This window comes from Cucurbita pepo, unplaced genomic scaffold (assembly GCF_002806865.2).
Source record: "Cucurbita pepo subsp. pepo cultivar mu-cu-16 unplaced genomic scaffold, ASM280686v2 Cp4.1_scaffold000369, whole genome shotgun sequence".
Taxonomy (NCBI): Eukaryota; Viridiplantae; Streptophyta; class Magnoliopsida; order Cucurbitales; family Cucurbitaceae; genus Cucurbita; species Cucurbita pepo.
This window is the reverse complement of record NW_019646605.1, coordinates 31866-41646: the sequence shown is the minus strand read 5'-3', so window position 1 is coordinate 41646 and position 9781 is coordinate 31866. Positions and strand designations below refer to the sequence as shown.

General features: G+C 42.0%; 1 long non-coding RNA gene across 1 annotated transcript; it reads left to right on the top strand.

Moving 5' to 3' along the window:
• Positions 1–7724: 7724 nt before the first annotated feature.
• LOC111785104 lies at positions 7725–8373 on the top strand. The gene is made up of 3 exons (XR_002813616.1): positions 7725–7821; positions 7896–8018; positions 8121–8373. It is a non-coding gene; the product is annotated as an uncharacterized LOC111785104 (long non-coding RNA).
• Positions 8374–9781: the final 1408 nt, after the last annotated feature.

The window sequence follows — 9781 nt, the reverse complement described above, 5'->3', positions numbered from 1 at the left end:
TTAATATGAACTTTAGTTTGTTGCCAAAGGTCCGAGTCATGCATGTATTTGTAGCCGATACCCATTATCACCATGCTCACATTGTANTTGTTGCCAAAGGTCCGAGTCATGCATGTATTTGTAGCCGATACCCATTATCACCATGCTCACATTGTATTACTCGTGATTCAAAATTAGAAGAAAAAAGCATGGCTATAGTAAAACTTTTGCAACTTTCTCATTTTAATTTTTTTTTTCAAGTTTTGTAGTAGGGATATGGTGTTTCACAATTGTTTTGTATTTCGTACAATTTTTTTTTAACAATAATGTTGTTTCAAGAATTTTAGAGTACTAGCTTTTGAACTAAAATTTTATTACGGTTTAGTTTTCCAAAATTTTTAGGCACTTTCTGGGTTCTCCTTCTTGAAGATTTCTATCTATTGACTTTATGTTAATTTGTCAAAATATTCGTGCTATTAGCTATAAACATAGAAAAACAAAGAAAAATTATGCAAGAAACGATTCGGCTTGTTTATGTAACATAGATTTGAATAGAGGGACTCCAAATTGTTGGAAGTCATGAATTCTTTAATCTTGTGTAGGAAACTTATAGTGTTCACAATTGCAATCAATCTTGAGAACGGCAAATTACAGAACAATGCATTGCATGGGAAGGAAAGACAAATTTATAATTTCATTGATAAATTCATATCTTTTGCAAAGAAAGGAATTAAAGTTGAACCAAAATTAAGGGTTACAACAACAAATTACGTTGGTCGTTGGTTGGGTTTGGAATGCATCATCCCTGTTCAAATCCTTTAAAAGAACATGATTCTATGCATTTTTCGTTTTCAGCGTCTCTGTCGTTTCCGCAAAGTCCAATACAAGTTAAATCAACGACAACATAACTGCTCCGGTGAGCCTCGAACCCGAGGAAGAGCTCCCCAAATCCACAGAGGGTAAATCAACGACAGCATAACTGCTCCGGTGAGCCTCGAACCCGAGGAAGAGCTCCAATTGTGCATAACAAAAGACACCGGCTGGGGAGCTAATTCAACTGAAGGAGGAGCGAGTGTTCGCTCAAATCGGTGAAAGAGGCGAGCAGCAAGAGCACTGACGATGGGTGTCCTCGACACGGGGGCAACAAACCATACGACTGGGGCAAGTCTTTGTTCTCCGAGCTTGACTCGGGGATTCGCGGGACGGTGAAATTCGGCGACGGCTCCGTCGTCGAGATCAAAGGGCACGACACCATCCAATTCGTCGGCAAGGGAGGCAAGCATCAGAAGCTGACCGACGTCTACTTCATCCCGAGGCTCAAGGCTAAAATATTGTGAGCTTGGGTCGAGCTTTGTTCTCCGAGTTTGACTCGGGGATTTGTGGGACGGTGAAATTCGGTGACGGCTCCGTCGTCGAGATCAAAGGGCACGGCACCATCCAGTTCGTCGGCAAGGGAGACAAGCATTAGAAGCTGACCGACGTCTACTTCATCCTGAGGCTCAAGGCTAAAATATTGTGAGCTTGGGTCGCGAGTGTTCGCTCAAATCGGTGAAAGAGGCGAGCAGCAAGAGCAACACGGGGGCAACAAACCATATGACTGGGGCCAAGTCTTTGTTCTCCGAGCTTGACTCGGGGATTCGCGGGACGGTGAAAGAGGCGAGCAGCAAGAGCACTGACGATGGGTGTCCTCGACACGGGGGCAACAAACCATACGACTGGGGCAAGTCTTTGTTCTCCGAGCTTGACTCGGGGATTCGCGGGACGGTGAAATTCGGCGACGGCTCCGTCGTCGAGATCAAAGGGCACGACACCATCCAATTCGTCGGCAAGGGAGGCAAGCATCAGAAGCTGACCGACGTCTACTTCATCCCGAGGCTCAAGGCTAAAATATTGTGAGCTTGGGTCGAGCTTTGTTCTCCGAGTTTGACTCGGGGATTTGTGGGACGGTGAAATTCGGTGACGGCTCCGTCGTCGAGATCAAAGGGCACGGCACCATCCAGTTCGTCGGCAAGGGAGACAAGCATTAGAAGCTGACCGACGTCTACTTCATCCTGAGGCTCAAGGCTAAAATATTGTGAGCTTGGGTCGCGAGTGTTCGCTCAAATCGGTGAAAGAGGCGAGCAGCAAGAGCAACACGGGGGCAACAAACCATATGACTGGGGCCAAGTCTTTGTTTTCCAAGCTTGACTCGGGGATTCGCGGGACGGTGAAATTCGGCGACGGCTCCGTCGTCGAGATCAAAGGGCACGACACCATCCAGTTCGTCGGCAAGGGAGGCAAGCATCAGAAGCTGACTGACGTCTACTTCATCCCGAGGCTCAAGGCTAATATTGTGAGCTTAGGTCAACTCGATAAGGCCGGCTGCAACATTTCCATCAAGCGCGGGCTACTTAGGATCCGCGATGATTGACGACGGTTGCTCACGCAAGTTCGGTGCATGGCAAACCGCCTTTACATCCTAGAGTTGGAGATAGAGCAACCAGTCAACCGCTCGGCCAGGTACCGGAGGATGGAAGATCTATTAGGAAGAGGTGAACCACCTGGACGGGCGGCGCGCCAGCTCAAAGAAGAGGTTGTCGAACAAGACGTGGAGTCTGGAGGACATGCCGCCAGGGACACCGAGCCATAGGTAAAAACCACAAGTTTTAGGAGGTGATTGTTAGATAAAACCTGAGCATTTGACCATTTGACAAACACGTTGAATGAATTACTAAAGTTTTAGATGGCAATTTTGTAGGAAGTGGCACGGATTTAGACAAACACGTTGAATGGATTACCTTGACCATTTGACAAACACGTTAAATGGATTACCAAAGTTTTAGATGGCAATTTTGTAGGAAGTGGCACAGAGACAAACAGGTTGAATTGATTACCAAAGTTTTAGATGGCAATTTTGTAGGAAGTGGCACAGATTTAGTTGCCACATCTACTGCCATTTTTAGGACACGTTGAATGGATTACCAAAGTTCTTAGATGGCAATTTTGTAGGGTGTGGCACAGATTTAGTTGCCACACCCACAGCCATTTTTAGGATAAGTTATATTTAAATAGGTAAATTTGTTCAGAAGATTTCACCACCTGATTTTAAGCACAGTCAAAATTTCAGCAATTCTCTCTCTTTTTATTTTAAGCGTTTTATTTTCTTCCAACAACTTCCCGTCAACGATTTTCTCTCACCGAAAAGGAAAGGATTTCCCTGACCGATTATCGAAATACAACAATCTCAACATCTAGTGCTTCAAATGTCCGAAATATGGCCATTACGCAAATAATTATAACTCCAAAAAATATTACAGTTGCGGCAGAATCAGGCACGTTGCAAAAGCATGTCGAGCCGTGAAAAGGGTGGAAGAAACAACCAATCTGGCCATGGAAGACGTAACAGATGACGGTCTTCTTTTAATGGGTCAAGATGAAGAGAACGTCAACAACGACACTCTCTGGTACCTCGACTCAAGGGCAAGCAATCATATGTGTGGTCACGAGCACCTATTCAAAGAAATGCAGAAGATTGAAGATGACCATGTGTCATTTGGAGATGCGTCGAAGGTGGAAGTCAAAGGCCGAGATACGATACACTTCTTACAAAAGGATGGTGTGATGGGGTCAATCCAAGATGTCTATTACGTACCAGACCTCAAAACCAACATATTGAGTATGAGGCAACTCACAGAGAAAGGTTACTCGATATTCCTAAAGGACCGCCTGCTACACCTAAAGGATAAGAAAAAGAGCGCTTGGTTGCTCGAGTCGAGATAGGAAGGAATCGAATGTACAAATTGAACTTAAGAAGCATACGAGAAAAGTGTTTGACAGTTGATGTAGAAGACAAGGCATCACTCTGGCATCTCTGCTTTGGTCACCTACATCATGGCGGCCTAAAAGAGTTAGCAAAGAAGAATATGGTACATGGGCTACCAAACATGGACTTTGAAGGAAAATTTTGTGAAGAATGCATGTCAGCAAGCATGCGAAAACCTCAATTCAAAAGAAGGCTCAATTTTAGGCTAAACAACCCCTCGAGTTGATCCATACAGATATATGTGGACCAATTAATCCTGAGTCCTTCAGCGGAAAGAGGTATTTTATTTCCTTTATCGATGATTACTCACGAAAAACTTGGGCTTATTTTTTGAAAGGAAAATCCGAGGCGTTCGAGGTATTTAAAAAGTTCAAAGTAATGGTGGAGAAGAAACCGGTAGACACATCAAAGCTGTACGATCCAATAGAGGTGGTGAGTATACGTCGATGGCTTTCATGGAGTACTGCGAGGAGCAAGACATAAGGCGATTTCTAACCACACCGTACACCCCTCAGCATCTTGGTGTGTGTGCCACGCAATATGGCTTAGAAATTTGTTGAGTGAGATGGAGCTAAAGCAACGAGGTGCAACCACAATATAAGTTGACAACAAATCAGCAATTGAGTTGGCCAAGAACCCAGTGAACCATGAAAGAAGCAAACACATTAATGTTCGATTTCATTTTATCTGAGATCATGTGAAGGAAGGAAACGTGGAATTGATGCATGTGGCAAGTCGAGATCAAGTTGCGGACATCTTTACAAAACCGCTAACGAAAGTACTGTTCGACAAATACAAGAAAATGATTGGCATGACAGATACTGGGAACATTTAAGTTTATGGGGGAGTTTTGTTGAAAAATAAACTTAAATTTTGTTTTTGTTTTTTTTAGTTTTGTCAAAACGATTTAATTATGAGAGCATAATTATCTCGGGTAGGTAGGGAGAGCAAATAAGGGAGAAATTTAATTAAGGGAAAGTAAATGGGTGAAAAAATAGTAGGTAGTTAAGCCAAATTTGGCCTCAGGAAATGATATAAAGAGGCCTCATATATTAAATGTAACACGAGAGAGAGAAATAACAACAAGAAAGAGAAGAAAAACATTTAATATCTCCCCTTCAGAACTTCTTTGTCTTCTTGTCTCTCTCCCCTTGCGACACCTCATTTAGTTATCTAAACGAGTTAGATTCAGAGTGAGCGTTTTATTTCGAGGTTGGTATCGGAGCAATTTTAGCTTATTTCCACAAATTGGTATCAAAGCGATTTTAGTTTCTAACAAATATGCTATAGGGACCTATCTCTATCTCATCTCATACTATGGGTGGCTTTCAGTCCGGACTACTATAGATGTGTAGTACGTTCCTACACACGACTCATACGTAGGAGTGAGAATTTTCTGGCAGTTCGCACACCCCTGGACCCATCATAGTCGAGCTAACTATCCATAGCGACGTCCGAAGGTCAGTAGAACCCTTGTCATGCGAGGCATGATCATCATCATCATCATAGTATACGCGTCCGTACTCATTATCATAAATGGGGAAGTAAACTTGTATATATGAACACATATAATGCATGAGGTCCCTATATTTTTCATCTTTAAAACATCCTTATGATGACACAACCCTATGCATCATTCACACATTTTCTTAGGTAACGTGCATGCATTAACCTTCATACGTTCATCATCATTAATCATCCATTATGTTTGTGTCTTTGAAAACTTGTCGTCATAATGCATCATGACATTTAATACATGCTCATCATCTTAATAAAGAATATTGTCATATTTAGCCATCTCATCATCATACATCTTACACCATCATGTTATCATACATCATCATCATCATATATCGTCATCATATAACATCATATAACATCATCATATTATCATATAATGTCATCACATCATCATACAACAACATCATATCATCATACAACATCATTACATCATTATACAACATAGTTACATCATCACATAACATAAAGTATAAATGACACATGTAAGGGTTACTGGGCATATATTGTCATACATAAGGCATGTCTTCCGACAGAGGCAATAGTAAGGTTGCTTACTTGGTTGGCCTTAGCTAAAGTTTCTATTTAATTCCTAATCTACTTGCCTTCGTCCCTCGAATTCTTTTTCACTAACAACGAGGTGCTTCACCCTATTAAATTGTAATGTTTAAAAAAAAAATTGGTCAAAGTCAACAGATGGGAAAATGAATCATTTTGCCCCTCCAGGCATTAGAGGGGTCCAATGATGCCCAATCAGATCACCTAAAAAAAGAAAAGAAAAGTGAGAAAGAAAAGTTGGGAGAATCAAGAAGGAGCCGCTGCGAAACCTTGTCGGACCACCGTTGAGCATGTATGTTTATTTTGCATGAATTGTGTATGATACTGAATGAGAACAGTTGCATGCACACTCAGTTAGTTTTCATGATCTAGAATTATGTTAATGACTAGGGGTTTGTAGGTAGAGTGACAAATCACTGAGTTTAGACCTAATCTTTCCCTAGGAGCCTAACAGATCTCCATGGTAAATGAAGTACCTTATGAGTGTTCTTAGGCTGCTAGTTGTGTGAACGATATCTATAGCTTCATGGGGGACCAGAGGTTCCTGATCAATTGTCACTGTTCCTAGCCATTTTGCATGGGAAACGTGTTCCCACATTGTACAATTCGTTAGNCCCCCCCCCCCCCCCCCCAATGAGGGGGACTATCATGGGCCTAGGACATACTTAGCACACCCCTAGGTAAGATACCATGTAGTCTCAGATAGCCATGAAAAGGTAGCACGTTGTAGAGAGATATCGGTCATTTACAACTCGGCATAAGGAACTCTTAGGAATTTTATGAAAGGATGGAGAACCAGAATAGCCCCTAGGGGTTAAGACTAGAACCAGACATTCTAGAGCCAATGAGAACTCCGTGAAAAACCTGTTAAGCCTAGTACGCGATGTGAGCCTACAAGTAGGTGGCTGACTGAGTATAACTTTTATACTCATCCTTGCTATATCTTCCTTTTTTAGGTGCGTGAGGCGTCGGGTCAAAAGGGGGCGTGTTTTGAGCAAAGCCCTAGAAAGACCAGTCGATTTCTTACCAAGTATTTTTACATTCATCCCTTTCTACTCTTCTTTTATAAGGTGAGTGATGCCACGAATCGAGGCAGGAGTGCATGTGGGAGTCTTAAAGCCACAGAGGAGTATCTAGAGACATCTAGGAGTCTGTACATGTTCGTTCATGCATAGATATGTCATACATTTTGTACATCATAAACATACTTTTTCATGAAATACATACTCTACTTGAACATTTTGTTTTGATTTTGATTCTTCTTAATTGCTAAATTTTTTTGTATTTTCTTCTTGTATATCTCTTTTTACATGTTTTCATTATATAGTTTGTTAGTCTTGCCCTTGATTTTAAGCCTAAAATTTTGGGCTGTGACAGTTTGGCATTAGAGAACCAGTCTTAGGTCCTGTAGACATTAATGTTATTTCGACACGCCCCGCCGCGACCTGGTAAGTTCACTGATATTTGAGAACTAGGTAAAATTTGACTCATAATAACGAATGTGCTTCTTTTGATTGGGCATAAGAAAAACGGATATTGAATCTTACTCCCCATTTGTTGATAGATAATGATGCCTAAGAGGAGAGGAGCTTATCTCGAACCTGGTCTTAAGTGGGGCAGGAGAAGAGTCGAGGAAGGCTAGTGATCACTGTACCCGAGGTAGAGCAGCACCCATCTCTGGGGAAACAAGAGAGCTGTACGAACAGTACAGCTGGCAATAAGTAAGGAGAGAGAAAGGCCAGTTGTACTACTCTTTTTAGGTTTTTTTTTTTTTTTTTTTAAAAAAAAGGAAGGAAAAGAAAGACAGCGAAGAGGAAAAGAGAAAAGAAGGAAAGAAAAAAAAAAAAAGAAAGAAAGAAGAAGAAGATAAAGGAGAGGGTGAAGCGGAGGAGACGAACGATGGAGCTTGAAGCGCTCGTCAGCAACGGTGGGGCGGAACGGTTGAGGAAGGGAGAACGCCGACGGTAAGCCCTAATGGTGTGATTTTCGTTGTTCCTTTTCAAAATCCTAATACATTTCACTGGATCGGTGTACCTAGGTTATTGTCGAGGGAAGTTGATGAGTCCTTGTGAAGATGGTGAGAGGAAAGAAAGATCAAGAAGAAGGTGGGAAGAAGAGGCCAAAAATCGAGGGGCACGACCCGACCCGACCTGACCCACCGGTACAGAACCAAAACCTAATTTTTTTCCATTTCACACCATTTGATTCGTCTTTATTCAGATTTAGGTATTTGGCTTACACATTCCATAATGTCTTGTTATAGGAAAATTTCCAATTAGCTTAGTCAAGGGGACACTTGAAGCCTCGATAAAGTTTGGAGAAGTCTACCATCAGGTAAGTAACCATCTAGAGCAAGTTTTAAGTAATTTCTTGTAGGAGTTGGTTTGGATTTTGTGGGCAAATAATGTAGCACTGTATTTAGGAATGGATAAAGTTAGTTCATGGAGGTGGTACTTCCATAATGTGTGTGGTTATATTTGATTGTTGTTATGGTTATATAATTTTGTTGGCATGAATGTGAAATTTCTGATAGGCATTTGGAATGGTATGTTTTTATGTTGAGCTAGATGGTTATTACATGATTTAGCATGACGTGTTATTGCCATGATTCTTTGTTAGGCATTGGGTGTGGGGCTTGGGTAGCCCATTGTTACCCTTTGTGAGTTGGATTATTTATTATGTGCTAGTTATCATAAGTTATGAATCACGTAGATGACAGTGTACCATTTTCGTAGTCAACCATAAGGGGTTTAGGGTAATCATAGTACATTACTGTGGTAACACATCAGAGGTGCTTAATGGGACGAGCCATGACCTTTTTACTGATCTAGTTGAGCGGCATGGTGACAAGTAATTATTGTTCCTAAGACAGGTAGTTTTACTGATCTGAGCCGACAAGGGCGTAAGACAGGTAGTGATTGACCCGGCCTAGTGAGGCACAGTGGCAGGTAGTTACTGATCTTAGGAACAGTTAGGTGTTGCCAGGCTCCACTAGGTCTCTGACTAGCGACTATTCGAGCACAAAACTTAGAATTCCGTGAATAGGGCTAAGTTCGACAAGAGCTTACGAGCAGGTTGCTTATTGAGTATTCTTTATATACTCATTTTGTGTTGCTTCTATTTTTAAGGAGAAAAGTAGATCCGAGGCGGTGGCGGGGACGTGTGGAGTTGTGCAGCTGTAGAAGGGGACCCTTAGATTGAGTCATCTTCTCCCATGTCGTTTTGGTTATGATTTTAACGTTTTTGGAAAACCTGCGATATTTTGTAACCGTTTCCTTTTGATGTGACTCCGCGGATTCTCGTTATGTGTTTTGTAGTTTTTTTTTTTTTTTTTGAAATGTATATGAGGCAACTTTTAACTTTTAGTTCCCTGTTCAAACAACAAGAAGTATTGAAAGTTTTTTTTTTCTCTTGAGTCCACGTGGCGACCCATGATTCGATGTTTCAAAGATCGGTCGTTACAAGAGCTGACCTTAGATAAGGATCGGGCGGCGCCACAGGCACCCGCGTTGAGGAGAGGCCAGAGAAAGGTCCAGCCTCGGGCTGTTCCAGAGACTATTCCTCAAGACCTAACACCTAGAAAGTCTCCACTAGCGCCACCACCAATTTTTGAGGAGGTGCCTGCCAAGTTGACAACAACATTTACATTAGATGTGTTACAACCATTCATGAGGACCTCCATGGAAAACTATTACATAGGCATTGTTGGTCAATCCGGCTACAGTGTAGGGGACGAGAGATTTAGGGGTCATGACTATGGAGTCCTGTCATTCGAGGAATTTTAAGGGTACAAACCGCCTTCTTTTGATGGAGGCAAGATGGACTCGGTAGCAGCTGAGACCTGGTTGGAGGTTGTAGAGACGACCTTTCTGTATATGAATTGTCCACCAGAATATTAGGTCCACTATGGGACTTACATGTTGA